Genomic DNA, 17,719 nt, shown 5'->3' on the forward strand with positions numbered 1-17,719 from the left:
TTATTTAATTATTTTCGGAATAAATTTAATTATTTATTAAATTCGAAAATTTTGTCGGGATCTTAAATTCTCGAATTTCGTGCCGGTCGCTACTGTGTGGTCAGATTTTGAAATTGATAATTGGATATTATGAATTGAGTGTGGATCGTGAAAGATATAGATATTATTATTTAATTTAATTTTCGGAATAAATTTAATTATTTAATAAATTCTGAAAATTATTTTGGAACTTTATTTTCTCAGAATTTCGTGTTGATCACTGTTGTGCATTTAGAATTTGAATTTGATGAATGGATGTGGCAAATTGAGTGTTGATTGTGATAAATATGAGATTTTATTCATAAAAAAATTGCAAAAATTGGATTTTAATGATTATATTAAATAGTGGGGTTTGAAAAAGTGAGATATTTGCTTTTGATTCGAAATTAGCGTGTCCCCACACACGTGAGTAATTTTGGAATATTTTTAATATGAAGAAAAATGGCCGGGATCACTATTTTAAGTGAAAGCATTGAGTGAAATATAAAGTGTTCTAGGGCCGAGTATGCTTTGGCTATGTGATAACTAAGAGGAATCGTCCTGGGCTGTTGAGCCGGACTTGCCCCTATATGGGATGCCCATGCGGTGGATGCCAGTCGCAGTAGAGGCTGGGCCGATTGGATCGATGCTCATTCGGGAATGCCGTCGACGTACTGACGAAGCCGCGCTCCATGGGGGGGAGGCGATGCCCGGCATTAGTGTCGTAGATAGCCGAACTGCGCAGTAGGCTATGCCCTTGTGTGGCAGTGAATAATAATTGGAATGCATGTTGAGTGTTGTTGATGTGTCAAATTATGGGACGGAATTGTGTGCATGGAATGGGACGTGTCATAATGATTTAGTCTTATAATCGGGACCCCGCGATTGTTGGTTATATGAAAGGAATGCATTCGGTTGTTTAAGTTCTTATTACTGCATACGATTGAATGATTTGAATTGTGCTAACCTCGCAGGGAAGGAACCGAGGCGAGGTAAGTCCTCTATGTGTGTGGCTAGGCCACTCTTGGGCGTATTTTCTTTCTAATAGGGGTTTAGGGGGTTGAACTTGCTGAGACATTGTCTCATCCCGGTTTGGGGATTACAATTTCAGGTCCCTGGTGGATGGAGCGGCTAGAGAGCTTTGGTTGGCTTTAAGGAGTTGCAGATGTGAAGTCATAAGGATTGGAGAGCGTGTCCGACTTGTAGGTCGTAGGACAATCCCTTTTTAAGAGCTAGTTTTTTGTAGACTTTTGGCCGTAGACCTCTGTTTGTAATTCTGTTGAATGATGAAAGTGTTATGTTGTGGTTTTGCTTCCTGCTTTTCTATCCTGTATTTCATTCTTAGGGGTTTTATAATACGTTCCGCTTGTGCAATAATTCATGAATGGGGTCGGCGACACTACCTGAGAATGTCGCATTTGCATGACCATGGTGGGATGTTGGCGCGCTTGAGGTTCGAGGCGTGACATCTATGTTTAAGTGGTATCGAGCATGGTCTGCGTATGGAGTGATAAGGTGCGATGAGTCATGGGATAGTTAGTAGGAAAGGCTTTTAATATGCGATGCATGTGGTTGATAGCTGTTTGGTAGCTTGTTTGTGGGGTCGCTCAAATTTCAACCTGATGTTGGAATTGAAAAGCAGGTGTCTATAAAGAGCCTGTAGGATGAGTGACCAGGAGTGGTGAACTCCTTGGAGGAGGTCGATAGGACCTATACCTCGGTAGGATGCTGACGAGAGTCAGTACCCGAGGTAGAGCGCAGGCTTAGTCCAGCGTGTGCGTGAGAGTACCGCCATAGGCTGGTACTGAGAGTGTAGAAGCACCGAATGATCCTAGGTTTGTCGGGACTGCGTTCAGTGCTAGTGTTCCTTGGAAGTTCGTTGGGCCGCAAGTTCAGTAATCGAGCCGCCGTTGCCGTTGTTTCTACCGCTGCCAGTGTTGTGACCGTTGTTGTTGCCGTGCCTGTTAAGGCCTAATCTGGAGTTGTGATTGAGGATCGAGCCGCGGTATCTGAGTCAAGGTTCAGTTTAGATAGAGATGGAAATCGATTGGGGAGAAAGGCCGATGTCAGAAGAAAGGTGCCTTGTTTCGCCCAACCGGAAGAGTAGAATTGAAAAGTCAGTGCTCAACTTGATTGATGGATGTCGTCTCTGTAAGAAAGGACATGGATCTGTCCCGTGCTTTGTAAAAGGGAAAGGACTTGCTACAAGGGACGCCAGTACAGCCATTTGATCAAAGATTGTCTATATAGACAGATGGAATCACAGCTGTTCCTGACACCGCTGTCGATAGAAAAGAACAGAGGAATCATGCTTCGGGACATTTAGTGGGGTACTTGGAATGGACTTCAGTGCAAGGAAAGGTCCATGATGTTCCTTGATGAGAGATAGAGGACTCTCTGATTGCGTGTCGAGTTTATGGAAATGAGGCTTGAGTTAGTCCGGTGTCAGAGAAAAAGGGGAGCATGCTTTGAATGTGGCCAGCATGGCCGCCAGGTTAGGAACTGTCCGTATAAGTTCAGGAGAGTGTAAGCACCGTCGCTGCAGATGAAACGCCACTAGGATGGCGAAAGGAGTACGAATGGATTGACTATGCATTAATCAAGGGATGAATGTTTTGAGGTGTTTTATGCAGAGTAATGCAGCAGAATTTTCAGTGGAGGTTATAGGGTTTTCGTTGTGGTAATAAAGTAATAGGAAGATGAATCTCTAACTATAGTTGTATCTGACGGGTTTGCTTATGTATGACTTGGAAGTCATTTATGAAAGGGTCTCGGCTCGAGGAGCTCTCTGCTGTTATGAATCGTGGCAGTGATATAATTCAGTTCGTTCAGTTAGCATATGAAAGTTTTGAATTACTGAAAGTTAGAAAGGACCTTCGATCCCTGTTATTCGTCACTGAAGATGACTTGGTTCAGGTTGTTGGTTATCGAATCTACATGGCAGTTGTAATGGATGAGTCAGTTGAGGAGCCGAATATGGAGATCATAACCGTGGTACAGAAGCTTTCTGAGGTATTTTCTGAAGAATTGTCAAGTTTGCAGTAAAGAGAAATGGAGTTCGTGATTGAATTAGCTTGAACAGAGCAGAGCGGCCCCTAAGACTCCTTACCGGATGGTGTCATTCGAGTTAAAAGAACCGAAGGTGTAGATGCAAGAAGTGTTGGATAGGGGATTCATACTTTCCAAGGTATCACCTTGGGGAGCACCTGTTCCATTCGTGAGGAAGAAAGTTGGTTCATTGTGTTTGTATATCGATATTCCTCAAGATCGACTGGAGGTCAAGGTATCATCAATTGAGGATTAGGAAGAAAGACACACCGAAGTTAGCATCTCGTACTCGATATGACAGTTATGAGTTCGCTGTAATACCGTATGGTTTGATGGACACCATAGCTATTTGTTTGGGTCTAATGAGCAGAATGTTTAAGGGTACTTGAATCAGTCTTGATCGCGTTCATTGAAGTTATCCTAGTATGTTCAGAGAGTGCCTGAGGAGCACGAGAGACATTAGAAGATGATACTTCAGACCTTGAGGACTCTTCAATTTTTGCTAAGTTTAGCAAGTATGAGTTTTGAATGACTCGTGTTGCGCTCCTAGGTCACGTGATTTCAGGCGAATAAATCTCCGTAGACCCCGTCTAAGATTGAAGCAAAGGAACAGTTGGCCGAGATTGACTACAGTGACAGAGATTAGAAGTTTCGGGGGATTAGTAGGATATTACAGAAGTTTTATGGAAGGGTTTTCAGCGTCAGCATTGCAGTTGATTCGACTACTGAGGAAGTGAGAAAAGTTTGTGTGGACAGATGAGTGCGAGCATAGTTTTCAAGAGCTTAAGCAGAGGTTGACTACCGCACCTGTGCTGACTATTCCATCTAGTCTCGAAAGTTATAAGATCTACAATGATGCGTCGTTTAAAGGATTGAGTTATGTGTTGATACAGCATGATAGAGTTGTTGCATATGCGCCGTCGTGGAGACCTCGGGAGTTGAATACGAGACAACGTCGCTGGATAGAACTCATTAAGGATTATGATTATGATATTTTGTATCACTCTGGAAAGGTGAGCAAAGTTGCAGATGCACTAAGTCGAGAGTCCTTAGTTGCATAGTTGGTACTCAAGGATTTGATCTTAATTGAGAAAGTTCGAAATTTGGTTTTCAAATCTAAGGTAGGCCACCTTTGGAATCTTATTACTACCCTCAGAATTGAACCGAGAGAGCAGATCAGAATCAAATCGCTTCAGTGGACAGGTTCAGAAATTCAGAAGATTCTATAAGAAAATGCAGATGAGAGAGGTTGATTTTCAGATTTCTGAAGATAGAACGCTAAGGTTCTGAGGATGATTGTGTGTAATTGATGATGTAGAAATTAAAGAAAATATCTTATGGGAAGCTAATCATAGTAATTTCGGCATTATCCAGACAGTACGAATAGATCTTGTTTTGAGTGTGTGACATCCTGATTTTCAGACTCTGATTTCGATTGGTTAAATTGGGCATTTCATCGATGCGATTACAGTATTTTTCTCTGAGTTGGCCACTTACGAGATAACTAGACTAGTTGGGTGAGTTATCAAGGACTTTAAGGCAAATAGACTTGAGAATTCGACCAGAAATCGACTTCTCGACCGTGTTCATCTTTGAGATTATTACGGCACGGTTAAAAATTAATTGAAGATCAGAGATAGGTCGGTTCGACTGAGATGAATGACCGATCGTGGGTGACTCCACTAAATTGGAAAACTCTCGTCGAATGATACTAGTTTGATTTTACTGTCATTTTGGTACCTTGTGTCCGTATTTGAATCATCGAGATTTTCACGACCTCGAGAGTCGCCAATGTGTCAAGTGGGTTCATCGTGGCTCGAAGAAAATCGACCACGGGTCATTTGTCCTAAAAAAGCTCCGAAAACTACCTAATAGCCTAGGTCACACTAAAAGCGTGTCGGAGTGAAATTAACCGCCGATCTAAGTTCGATTTCAGAAATTGGAGATTCTGTCTTGTCACAAAGTGGGTACACCAAAGTGTGTGTATATTATATAAATCATCTGCATGGAGTGCCGGAGATGAATTGTATTTCAAATCTAGATCAGATGTTCCAAGTTGGCAGAGCTTTCAGATGGTTCTTTCTTAAGCAGTGCATAGCAGAGAGTGCGGAATTTCGATTGCTGAGATGAAGTCAGGAAAAGAAAGATCGTAGGCCAGAGTCAGTACAGTGGTCAGTGATTGCAGTTGTCAAGATCAGTATCAGAGTTATATCAGATCTTGATCAGAGGTTCCTGGTTTTAGCAGATCAGTCAGATAGTTTCTTTTTAATCAGTGCAGAGCAGAGTGTGCAGGATTTTAGTCTGTTGAGATGAGATCAGAGATCAGAAAATCGCAAGTCCAGAGTTGGGTCAGGAATCAGTGATTCGGTCGCAGTTATCAGAGACAGTTTAGAGATTGCTCAGAATCGCCAGTTAAGCTTCGCGGATTTCGTGTTGAAGACCTTTGGAATTTTAAGTGGACAAGTGTTTAGTATTTTGAATCCAAGTGGTTTGGGCAAGATAGCGTGATGATCTGGTAGCATTGGTACAGAATGAGCAACCTGAGAAAGAGAAGATTATATGAGACGATTGTACCCCCACCTTTTTGTTTAAGAATTGGTAAAGGTTTAAATTTTGAGGACGAAATTTTTATAAGAGGGGAAGAGTTGTGACATCCCGATTTTCCAATTCTATTTTCAATAAATTGAGACGGGCATTTCGTTGGCACGCATATAGTTCCTTTCCTTGAGTCGGCCACTCATGTGAAAACTAGTCATCGGGTGAAGTTGTTAAGAGTTTCTAATGCATCGACTCGAGAATTTGATCGGAAGTGACTTTTCGACCGAGCTAGTCCGCAAGGGTCATTACGGCACAATTTAAAATTGATTAGAGATCGGAGATAGGTCGACTCGACGAGGCATGTGATCGGTGTGGGTGATTCCACCGGATCACATAATCCTTGTCGATCGACACCGGACCGACTTTTCTATCGATTGGGTACCCCTGTGTTCGTATTTGAAACCTTGAGATTTCCCGACAACCGAAAGTCGCCAATGTTTCAAAGATGTACATTGTGGCTTGAGATGATCAACCATAGGTCAAATGCATGAAAATTTCTAAAGGTTACCCGATAGGTTGGGCCGCGCTAATATCGTGCCAAAGTGAAATTAACCGTGGAATTGAGATCGAATTCAGAAATTGGAAGTCTGGGTGTGTCATAAATCATTTCAAGATCATTGAATCATCTTTGGAAGATTTTTCATGCAAGCCGAGCTTTTTAGCAAAATAATCAAGAAATGGCTAATTTGGCTCGAGAAATTAGTATGTCGTTTTTGATTGCGCTTTTGGGACTTAAGTTGGTTCTATGATCAAGTGAAGATGTGAATTAAAGTGTGGTAGCATTGAATTAATTTTATGGGCTTTAATTTAATTCAATTGGAAGAGAATTGATGAGAATTGAAGAAATGGGACGTACAAGAATTGGACCCCGGCGGAAAAATAAAATGGACCCATTGGAGGAGGTTGTGGAGGATTGGGTGAGTGGGTGTGATGTCACCCATGATGTCATGGTGGTGGGCCATTTTTGTGGATTAAAGAAAAGGAAAAAGAAAAGAAAAAGCCCCCATCTTTCTCTCTCTCTTTCTTCTCTCTCCTCCCTCTCTTCTTCCTCCCCAACCGTGCGACTCCATCTCCATCTCCTTCTTCTTCTTCGCACGCCACCAGCAGCAAGGGAGATCGTCGAGCAGCCCGCCCGGAGCCACCCGTCACCGCCTCACGCCGCCGCACGCCGTCCCCGCCGGTCCGCTCGCGTCCTCGCTCCGCCCGCGCTCGCCCGCGCTTGGCCGGCATCCCGAGCTGCTGTTCAGCTCGTGCAAGAGCTACCGGAGCTCGTCCCGCCGCCGTGAACCGCCGTTCGTCGCCGCCGGAGCTTCGCCTGCCTCCGTCGCCTTGGCCGCCCGAACCGCGCCGGATCCGCCCCATCTTGGCCCCGATCAGCAACCCAGAAAATGGGTATGGCAGCCCCTTCGTGGCCCGTTTTGCCGCCTTCCCGAGCCCGGATGCTCGGCCCGCTTTGAGGAAAGTTGTTCTCCTCGGCGTCCTCGTCGTTTTGGTCCGCTCGGCTCGCTAATCCGGTGAGTTTAACTCACTAAACCTCGCTTAGAGGGTTAATGATGCTTTAGATGTGTTTAGTTTATGTTAAGTGTTATTAGGTGGTTAGTTTAATTTATTTAAGTGTAGATTATATTAATGTGCTTGATTAACTTAAATTGTGTTTAATTTAAAGTTAAGTGGGTGTTTATATTAATATAAACATTGATGTGACATAAAGGAATTTACTTTTGATTTATTTAAATATTCCGAAATCATTAAATAATTTAATAATATATTATTATTCGAAATTATTAAAATATTATTATTTAATTATTTTCGGAATAAATTTAATTATTTATTAAATTCCGAAAATTTTGTCGGGACCCTAAATTCTCAGAATTTCGTGCCGGTCGCTACTGTATAGTCGGATTTTGAAATTGATAATTAGATATTATGAATTGAGTGTGGATCGTGAAAGATATGCATATTATTATTTAATTAATTTTCGGAATAAATTTAATTATTTAATAATTCGAAAAATTATTTTGGGACCCTAAATTCTCAGAATTTCGTGCTGATCACTGCTGTGCATTTAGAATTTGGATTTGATGAATTGATGTGGCAAATTGAGTGTTGATTGTGATAAATATGGATTTCATTCATAAAAACCCAAGTGTCGGGTTTTGTTGCAAAAATTGATTTTAATGATTATATTAAATAGTGGGGTTTGAAAAAGTGAGATATTGGCTTGTTGATTCGAAATTAGCGTGTCCCCACACACGTGAGTAATTTCTGGAATATTTTTAATATGAAGAAAAATGGCCGGGATCACTATTTTAAGTTGAAGCATTGATTTAAATATAAAGTGTCCTAGGGCCGAGTATGCTTTGGCTGTGTGATAACTATGAGAGAGCGTCCTGGGCTGTTGAGCCGGACTTGCCCCTATATGGGATGCCCACGTGGTGGTTGCGGGTCGCAGTAGATTCTGGGCCCATGCTCCTTCGGGAATGCCGTCGACGACCGCGACGAAGCCGCGCTCCATGGGGAGGCGATGCCCGGCATTAGTGTCGTAGATAGCCGAACAGCGAGTAGGCTATGCCCTTGTGTGGCAGTGAATAATAACTGGAATGCATGTTGAGCGTTGTTGATGTGTCGGATTATGGGACGGAATTGTGTGGCATGGAATGGGACGTGTCATAACGATTTAGTCTTATAATCAGGACCCCCGCGGTTGTTGGATATATGAAAGGGAATACATTCTGGTTGTTTAAGTTCTTCTTACTATCGCGTGATTGAGTGATTTGAATTGCGCTAACTGCGGGGAAGGAACCGAGGCGAGGTAAGTCTTCGTGTGATGTGGCTAGGCCACCCTTGGGCGTATTTTCTTTCTAATAGGGGTTTAGGGGTTGAACTTGCCGAGACGTTGTCTCGGTGGTTATTGAATAACCATTTCAGGTCCCTCAGTGGATGGAGCGCCAGATAGCTTTGGTTGGCCTTGAGGAGTTGGAGGGTGAAGTCATAAGGATTGAGATCGTGTACGACTTGTAGGTCGTAGGATAACCTCTTTTAAGGGCCAGTCTTTTGTAGACTGTTAGCCGTAAATCCCTGTTTGTAATCCTGTTGAATTATGTTTAAGTGTTATGTTGTGATTTTGCTTTCTGCTTTTCTATCCCGTATTTTATTGTCAGGGGTTTTATAATACGTTCCGCTTGCGCTATAATAAATGAATGGGGTCGGCGACACTACCTGGGAATGTCGCATTTGATCGACCATGGTGGGATGTTGGCGCGCTCGGGGTTCGGGGCGTGACGAGATAAGATCAACGACAACCGTTGATTGCAGATCAATCATAATCGTCGTTCCCCAAGTCCCACAAATTTCAACAATTATGATTGCTCGTGGTTCATGAATCCAAGTAGGAGTATTCCCTTTATTAAGGGTGAAAGATATGTGAGAAACTTGACTTGTCTGGTTTGAAATAGAGACTACTGGTCCGTGAAATTAAATGGAGACTCCAAAGGTTACCACTCGCATGATGAGATAGTGTTAGGGAGAAGTACACTATCAGTGCCATAAGTCGTGTACGGCGCTTACTTTTGTGCCAAAAGTTTCCGTCGGATCACTTAAATGCCAAATCGGAGGAAAAACGATTACTTTAGTGCTACCGGCGAAAGATTCCAGCCACAATGATTACGTGGCCTTTTTTTTTTTTTTTTTAAAATCAACAAGGCCTTTAAACGATGTCGTTTTCGGTTCTCTTTAAAAAAACGACATCGTTTTGCCATCCTACATGGATGGCCTCACAAAAATGACGCCGTTTAACTCATTTGGGGATTGAAATTAGGGTTTTTCCGTCGTCGCTGGGCCGCCGTCGCTGGGCCGCCGTCGCTGGGCCGTCGTCGCTCACTTAGCCGCTATTGCTTGGCGCTGTTCCCTGGTCGCTGGAGCGTAGGTACTGAAAGACGCAGGCCAGGCACTCGTTAGGGAGATCGGAGATGGAGAGGGAGACATCAATGGCGGCGCACTCGTCGATGGCCTCCCCAAGCATTAGCTAGATCACGGCCTTTGACTTGGCCGCTGAGTGGCTGTCATCAGGGTCGGGGTCGGAGCCGCGGCTGCCAAGTGGCCATCGTTGGGGTCGGGGTCTAGGTCGGGGTCGGAGCCGTGGCCGTCGAGTGACCATCGTCGGGTCGGTGTCGGGGTTGGAGCTGCGGCCGCCGAGTGGCCATCGTCAAGGTCAAGTTCGGGGTCGGGGTCGAGGTTGGAGCCACAGCCACCGAGCGCGGGGGCTGTTGAGGATGGCGACTAGCCGGAGATTTAGGGTTTTGAATTGGGGAGACACCAAATGGTGTTGTTTTGGTGTTAGGATGTTGACTGGACTCTTCGGCGAGCCACATCGACTTCAAAAATTAATAAAAAAGTGTCACGTCGGATTTTCGGCCAATCGGATCGGAGTTGGCACCAAAGTGAGCGTTTTTCAAACTTTTTGGCACTTAAGTGATCCGACAGAAACTTTTGGCATCAAAGTGAGCGCCGTACACAATTTATAGCACTGATAGTGTACTTATCTCGATAGTGTTATGACAATGAAACTCTCTGCTCCATGGACAAAGCCGAGGCAAAAATCCCTGCATTAAAAGTGGTTTCTTGTGATTAATGCTATGATCTCCACTACAAACACCCAAGAGGGCCACGGCCACTAGTGGCACTTTGTTTCTTTTTTCTTTTTAGTCATTCTTTGGTCATGCACGATTAGTCAGCTACCCCCCTTGATATCTCAACATACTCATCCACGCTACCTTTAGCAAAACGTAGTCGCTATAGTCAATGACTTTTGTCCATTTAATACCTTTGAACCTGATTGGTTTCATTAGAATTGTTTGAAAGGAAAAATCGTTGTTATGGTCAGTGGGATTTTGTTATTATAGCATAATTTCGTGTAACTTTTGCAAAGAAAATGTTGTTCTCATTTGCCGTGCATTCACATAATTCTCTCTGTGGTGCAGAAGTCGTTTTTAGTCGCTTTAAACCTCAAGCGTTCATATCAATGTAATAAGGGTACATGCACATAAAGATGCACAAACAAACTTGATATCATTGAAATTATAGTGAGCATGTGTAATCCACAATATTGTACGAAAGATGACTTTACTCCAAAGACACTATTAGGGAAATCTCTTATGATGTTTTGAAGATGACAAAATAAATTAAAGGTTACTAACGTGTTTAATTGTTGAGTAATAGACTATGCAGATGATAGAATATGTAAATGATATTATCTATGTCTATACTTGGAAGAACTAGAAGACGGGCTTTATACTGAAGTTGAACTTATTCAGACTGCGTCCAGACCTTAAAGCTAAATCTGTTCAGATTGTAAAGTCTAGTCTGAAGACTTCCATACTCAAGTGTCAAAATCTGAAGACTTCCAGACTCTACCATCAAAGTCTGAAGACCGCCAGACTTTAGATTCAAAGTCTACCCACGCTGACGAATTCCAGACTAAATGCGATGAAGAATGAAGACGAAGACAGATTCAAGTTTATCTTCAATTCTTCAAAGCCTTGGTTTATTACAGGATGTATAACGGCTAGTGATCTGATTTGGATTCTACATCAAGATAGATTCGATTGACTCAATTTAATTGATTGACAATTGGATCATGAAGACAAGAACTTTCCATATGAAGAAGCTTTACTTATGGAAACCAAGATTTTGTTTGTATGGGCGATCAAAATCAATTTGGGATTCTACTTTTGTCACTCAATGGCTACCAAATCTTCTAGATACAGATCTGTTCAATAGGTTGATTGGAAGACGATCATCAAGATACTGTCCAATGGCTAGTTTGGAAGTGGATGAGTATTCAAGGAGATCAAGGACTGATAAGCAAGTAAGAGACGGAGCGTAGAATTTATAATTCCAAAATCTGAGCCAACTTCGATTATACACTTGTCTCTCGTGAGCTTAAACGTTTGTGATCGTGAGAGAAATACCAAAAGAGTGACTTAGTGAGATAGTGTGATCTACTACTAAGTGTTTGAACTCAAAGTTGTAATCTCTTGTTGATTGCATAGTAGAATTCAGCAGAATGCTGTTAGCGTGGGAGAGTGGATGTAGGCTTGGATTAAGCTGAGCCATTATAAACCTTGTGTTCTTATTCTCTTCCTTAACTCCTTTATTTTGCTTGAAGTTTATTTTATTCCGCATATATTTGCCAAGGTTTATTTTAAACACCTATTCACCCCCCTCTAGGTATTCATACGAGCACATTCAATTGGTATCGAGCCAAGTGCTCGTTTTAACTTTGTCCCTTAAATACTCCTCAGCTTTGAGGGCACAGTTTTTGATTTTTTGGGAATAGATTCACATCATTCCTCTGCGCTGAACTCCACATGGGAAAGTTCTCTAGGTTTGTTTTCTCCAATATCTGAGAGCTCCTTAACATAAGAAGGGAAAAAGACATCGTCTCGTGGCGTGGAGTGGCAGGGTCAAACTTCTTACATTGCTTGTCGTTCATAGTTTGGCTGTCATTAGCTCAGATAGCCAATTGGCTAACAAACTCTCTTTCTGCAGCGGCTGCAATTGAGGATAGTTATATTGGTTTTGGTTATTTCTTTATAGGGCCATTGCCTTGGAAATTCCTGAAGATGTTGGGATATTTGGCCCTATCCCGACTAGGCATTAGTGGTCCCTTGGGAGGGTTGAATCGGGATGCTTTTGCGGGGAATTTGGTTCAGAATAGTTTGTTGAGCACTTTGGATTGTTTTTCTGGGGGATGTATAGGTAGACTTGGGATATGCTCCCTTGGTTTAGTTCCCTTTATGAAAGCGCAAATTGTGTTTCAGCTTTTGGCACAAATATATCCGAAGTTGCAAGACCTGAAAGAAAGAGAAGGTGGAGCTTGAGGGAAGTTCTCCGGTATACTTGCTATGCTTCAGTCGGGTTTGCCATAGTACAGGCAAGCACTTAATTAACTGGTGCACAAATTATATTAACCATTGCCAAAGTAGAATTACAGCATGCGAAGAAGATTTGTGGCTTCTTTGTTTTCTGATTTTTGTTCCAGTCTATACTGCATGTTTGGATTTTTACTCACATTTCTCTTCTTTCTCAAATTTCTACAAATGTGTCAGATATCGTATATACTTGTGTGACCATTTTTTTAAAAAGCAACTATAAATGAACTGAATGGAAGTATTTCTGTTTGATATGTTTCCTGAGAGCCCTAATGGTGTGCCAACAATGGGATCTGGGCTTAGTGGGGTTCCATATGTAACATAGCCATAAAACTTGGGAAAAGTCTTTTAAAATGATCTTCTAGTTGATTGCCTACTGGTTTACTTGATGGGAATTCACTTCAGTTGAAGATACTTTTTCTTTGTGATGAGTTTTCCTGGTAACCCGTATCCCCATCTTATCTATATGTATGCCAGGCTATAGGCCAAGTACTCTACCTTTGTCCCTATGTTGAGGACTTAAGCACAGGGTGGACTCTTTCTTCTGTTACAACATTGATGCTTGGCTCAGTATTTACAACATGCAATGGAGAAAGGATCTCTGACCTGAAAATGGGAAATGGCATCGCCGTTAATATTTACAAGCACAATCTCCTACTTACTGGTATCCCTTGGTTGAACAACCACAAGCTAATCAGGATGACAACTATGTGGGGGCATGTTGCCATCATTTTATTCTCTGTCCTCTTAGTCCTTGGTATTGTATATGTTCGGCTAAGTTATCATCATAAATTCTAGGATGTTTTCATATTATGATAGGATTAAGAGAAAGAAATGTACCTAACATGCTTCGTAACAAAATTTTTGAGGAAGTACAAAGGAAAATTCTTCTCAACTATGCCTCAAGATACACCAGCAGAAGTGGAGGCCTTCAAAAATCTGCCAGGCTATTGGCCAAGTACTCTACCTTGGAAGGTGGATGTGTGGGGCATGTGGCCATCATTTTATCCTCTGTCCTCTTAGTCCTTGGTATCATGTATGTTCAGCTAGGTGATCATTATAAATTCTAGGGTGTTATCATGTTATGATAGGATTAAGGGAAAGAAATGTACTTGACATGCTCTGTAACAAACATTTTCAGGAAGCAGGAAGCAAGATTCCCCTCAACTATGCCTCAAGATACCCTAGCAGAAGTGGGGGCCTTCAAAAATCTGCTTACTTACCCTTCAAAGTCAGTATCCGGAGATGCTATCCATTTCCAAGTGTAATAGGACTGTAGCAGACTGGAGTAATAAGGTTCTAAACATGATCGCAAACTACCCTTTTCCATAAGGCTTCGTAGTATGTCTCAGTAATTCATGGATCCGTCACATGTGTGCTAGTTGTGATCTGGCTGAGTTCCTTGTTTCTGTATTTTCTTCTGTTTTGCGCCTAACTTTATGTGAAGTGTGGTGGTCTATTCTATGTATTGATGAGTCTCTGTAGTTTTCAGTTTTCCCCGTCCATTTCTTCTCTATGAAATGGATTGATTGTGTGACAATTCTTACACTTGTCAGTTGACCTTGGGTGAACGTATATTGCTTTTACCCATCTTTATCCATCCTCCTCTTGTTGCCTCTTCTCGTGAGTTATGTTCAGTGCTGCTTGCAAGTGACTTTTAATGAGCTATGTACCTGGGGAGATAATTTAAATGCAATTTAAGTACCTCATTTTGTCCGTCTATCCTGGAATAGCATGAATGGATAATTTAGGCTTACAGGCCAATTATATCCGCACTTCTCTCTACGAGTCTAATATGCTGATTAACATAGTTTGTAATCTGTAGATCCAAAATATCCTATAGAATGATATTGCATTGAGAGGAGCACAGCAAGAGTTCGAGCATAGACAATTATTTTGAAAGGTACCCGATACCAGAGCTCATGTATACAGTTCAATAACTGTTTGCCAACCCAGGAAACTACTTTTTGATGTCAACAATTATGTGCTATAGGTAGTACATTGTACAAAGTTGTACCTACATGGGTGTACCGCTTGCAGATATGCAATTATTATCCATCTTTTGGTTGGAATTGAAGTGAGCTCGCTAGCTTTAAATGTTGAACCAATTAGAGCTATATTTATATGGTTCATTAATTCTGTCACAGGTGAATAGCTCTGGGGTGATGCCCATTGTATTTTCTACATCTTCATTGTCTCTCCCCAGCACTGTTGCACGCTTCATGGGTTTAGCTGCACTTAAGAAAGCCGCTGTCGCTCTGAACCCCGGGGGTATGTTTATGTTTATATTTAATGAAGATTGTGATTAGTAAGAGAAATTGATAACTGATTTGCTTAAAACGCAAATAATAATATACTCTTAATATCATGAGAATTGTTCCTTGCTATGCTTTGATACATCACCTTCCATGTAGTAATGGTGGTCATGATCTCAGAGATCCATAATTTCATCAATCATGGGAACAGAAAATATGTAAGATGGAGATGTTGCTTGCTAATAGTATTATTATCGCCTTTTTTTTTACAGAAGGATGTGATGAAACACCTGATTATTTATTTGAGCTGAAGTATCTTTTGAATTTATTTACCTAGTATGGTTCTGCTTTCAGACATGCATAATAATTTAGAAGCGGCTATGGGAAGTTTGATTTGTCAAATCAATTTTAGCGTATTTTATGGCATAACAAGTTATTTGTTACTAAAGTAAAATTTATGAAATAGGTTTTGGGTGTGTCACCTCATTAAGACTTCAACATTCCAAAGGTAGTATACCTCGAGAGTGAACTTCTGTTGGTATCATCTTCTTTGTAAATGTTTTATTATCGCCTTTTTTACAGAAGGATGTGATGAAACACCTGATTATTTATTTGAGCTGAAGTATCTTTTGAATTTATTTACCTAGTATGGTTCTGCTTTCAGACATGTACAATAATTTAAAAGTGGCTATGGGAAGTTTGATTTATCAATTCAATTTTAGCGTATTTTATGGCATCACAAGTTATTTGTTACTAAAGTAAAATTTATGAAATAGGTTTTGGGTGTGTCACCTCATTAAGACTTCAACATTCCAAAGGTAGTATACCTCGAGTGAACTTCTGTTGGTATCATCTTCTTTGTAAATGTTTTATTATCGCCTTTTTACAGAAGGATGTGATGAAACACCTGATTATTTATTTGAGCTGAAGTATCTTTTGAATTTATTTACCTAGTATGGTTCTGCTTTCAGACATGCATAATAATTTAGAAGCGGCTATGGGGAGTTTGATTTGTCAAATCAATTTTAGCATATTTTATGGCATCACAAGTTATTTGTTACTAAAGTAAAATTTATGAAATAGGTTTTGGGTGTGTCACCTCATTAAGACTTCAACATTCAAAAGGTAGTATACCTCGAGAGTGAACTTCTGTTGGTATCATCTTCTTTGTAAATGTTTATTGCCCTCTGTTTATTGCCCTTGGACTTTGCATGGCTTACCTGTATTGAATCTAAAACCATATGTAAATTCTCTTGCAGTTGCAGTGAACTGCCATTCTTCACTAATGCATTAAAGTTGAGCTTTGCACGTGGCAATATCTCATTGAGATCGGTGTCAAATCCTGCACTGTAGATGCGTGTAAGTTTTGATTGACAACTTTTATACTTGGGTTCCACTCAATGCAATTTTTGCTTCAGATTAAATGCTCGCGTTTTTCATTTTACATGTGAGAGATCTTGGCAATCATCTTTTTCTTTTCAATCATAGTCTGCTTTTTTAATCTGAGTATCCATTGCATTAGCAAATTGATGTTTGTATATCGTGTTTGTTTCACCTCAAGAAAATCTGCCTCTGCTACCAGGTTCCAAAGTAACGTATGTTGAAACATCTATTCGTGCGTGATACTTTCTAATCATGCTTGAGTGGAAACTTCTCTGCTCTTAGTGTAGGAAAGTAGAAACTTTGTTTAGCTCGAGGCATATGCTGATGGTGGACTGTTCAGTTTTTTCTCATTTTGAATATGTGATGTGGTCTAATAGTGATAAATAACTCTTGTAGGTTCTCTATACCTTCCAACCAACATACTATTAATATCCTCTGTCTCACCTCAAGAAAATCTCTCTCTGCTACCAGGTTCCAAAGTAAGATATGTTGAAACTTCTATTTGTGTGTGATGCTTTCCAATCATGCTTGAGTGGAAACTTCTCTGCTCTTACTGTAGGAAAGTGAAAGCTTTGTTTAGCTCGAGGCATATGATGCTGATGGTGGACTGTTCTGTTGTTTCTCATTTTGGACATGTGATGTGGTCCAATAGTGATAAATAACTATTGTAGGTTCTCTATACCTTCCGACCAACATGCTATTATAGCCTTCTTCAATTACTACTACACTTTCCTGCAGTTGGGCCCTGATGATATGAGTGAACAGCTGAAACGCCAAGGAGTATCAATACCCCTCGTTCAACTGGGTAAAACTATAGCCGCATTCAAGAAAATGGTATTTTTCCCATGATTAAAATTGCTATATTTTTTTTATTCAGGTGTTTTGGTAGGAATTCCTCGTGTTTATATGCATTTATTTCATATCTGTGGAGAAAGGCATCTTTGGTGTTTCATTGAATGTGTCCTGGCTAGTGGGACAAGGGCATTGTGTTTTTCTTGCCTGGCATTTGTCAATAATTGACCTTTTCCCTTAGGTTAAGCATAATGACCTATATATGTCTTGAGAAATAATCTTTTAAGAAGTTGAACCACCTTTATACCAAATTTGTTAGCAAACCAATGCCTCTTTATGTCATGGATATTTTTGTTGGAGAAATCTTTCTGGAATATTTTGAAGCTGACAAAACATTTCTATCAATCTAGTCTGAAGATTTGCAGACTCTACTATTAAAGTCTAAAGACCTTCGGACTACCAGACTCAAGACTCAAAGTTTATTCTCATTGACAGTTTCTAATCCGTTGAAGAAAGGCTATCCAGATCTGAGTGCTTCATTAAGGATTTGGCCTTATCCATTGGAGAAGATCTCTTGGCTGGATATGACATAACGGATTCCTTTATTCAAATCAAGAATGATTAAAGATCCGATGATTGGCGAAGTATTCTTGGAAGGTTCTACTTATGGAAACCAAGATCCTGATTGTAAGG

The 17,719-nt window shown here is 40.9% G+C and overlaps 1 pseudogene; it reads left to right on the forward strand.

The window, feature by feature from the left end:
• Positions 1-2,778: 2,778 nt before the first annotated feature.
• On the forward strand, positions 2,779-17,083 carry LOC120292597 (annotated as a pseudogene).
• Positions 17,084-17,719: the final 636 nt, after the last annotated feature.

The sequence above is a fragment of the Eucalyptus grandis genome, chromosome 4 (genome assembly GCF_016545825.1).
Source record: "Eucalyptus grandis isolate ANBG69807.140 chromosome 4, ASM1654582v1, whole genome shotgun sequence".
NCBI classification, from domain to species: domain Eukaryota; kingdom Viridiplantae; phylum Streptophyta; class Magnoliopsida; order Myrtales; family Myrtaceae; genus Eucalyptus; species Eucalyptus grandis.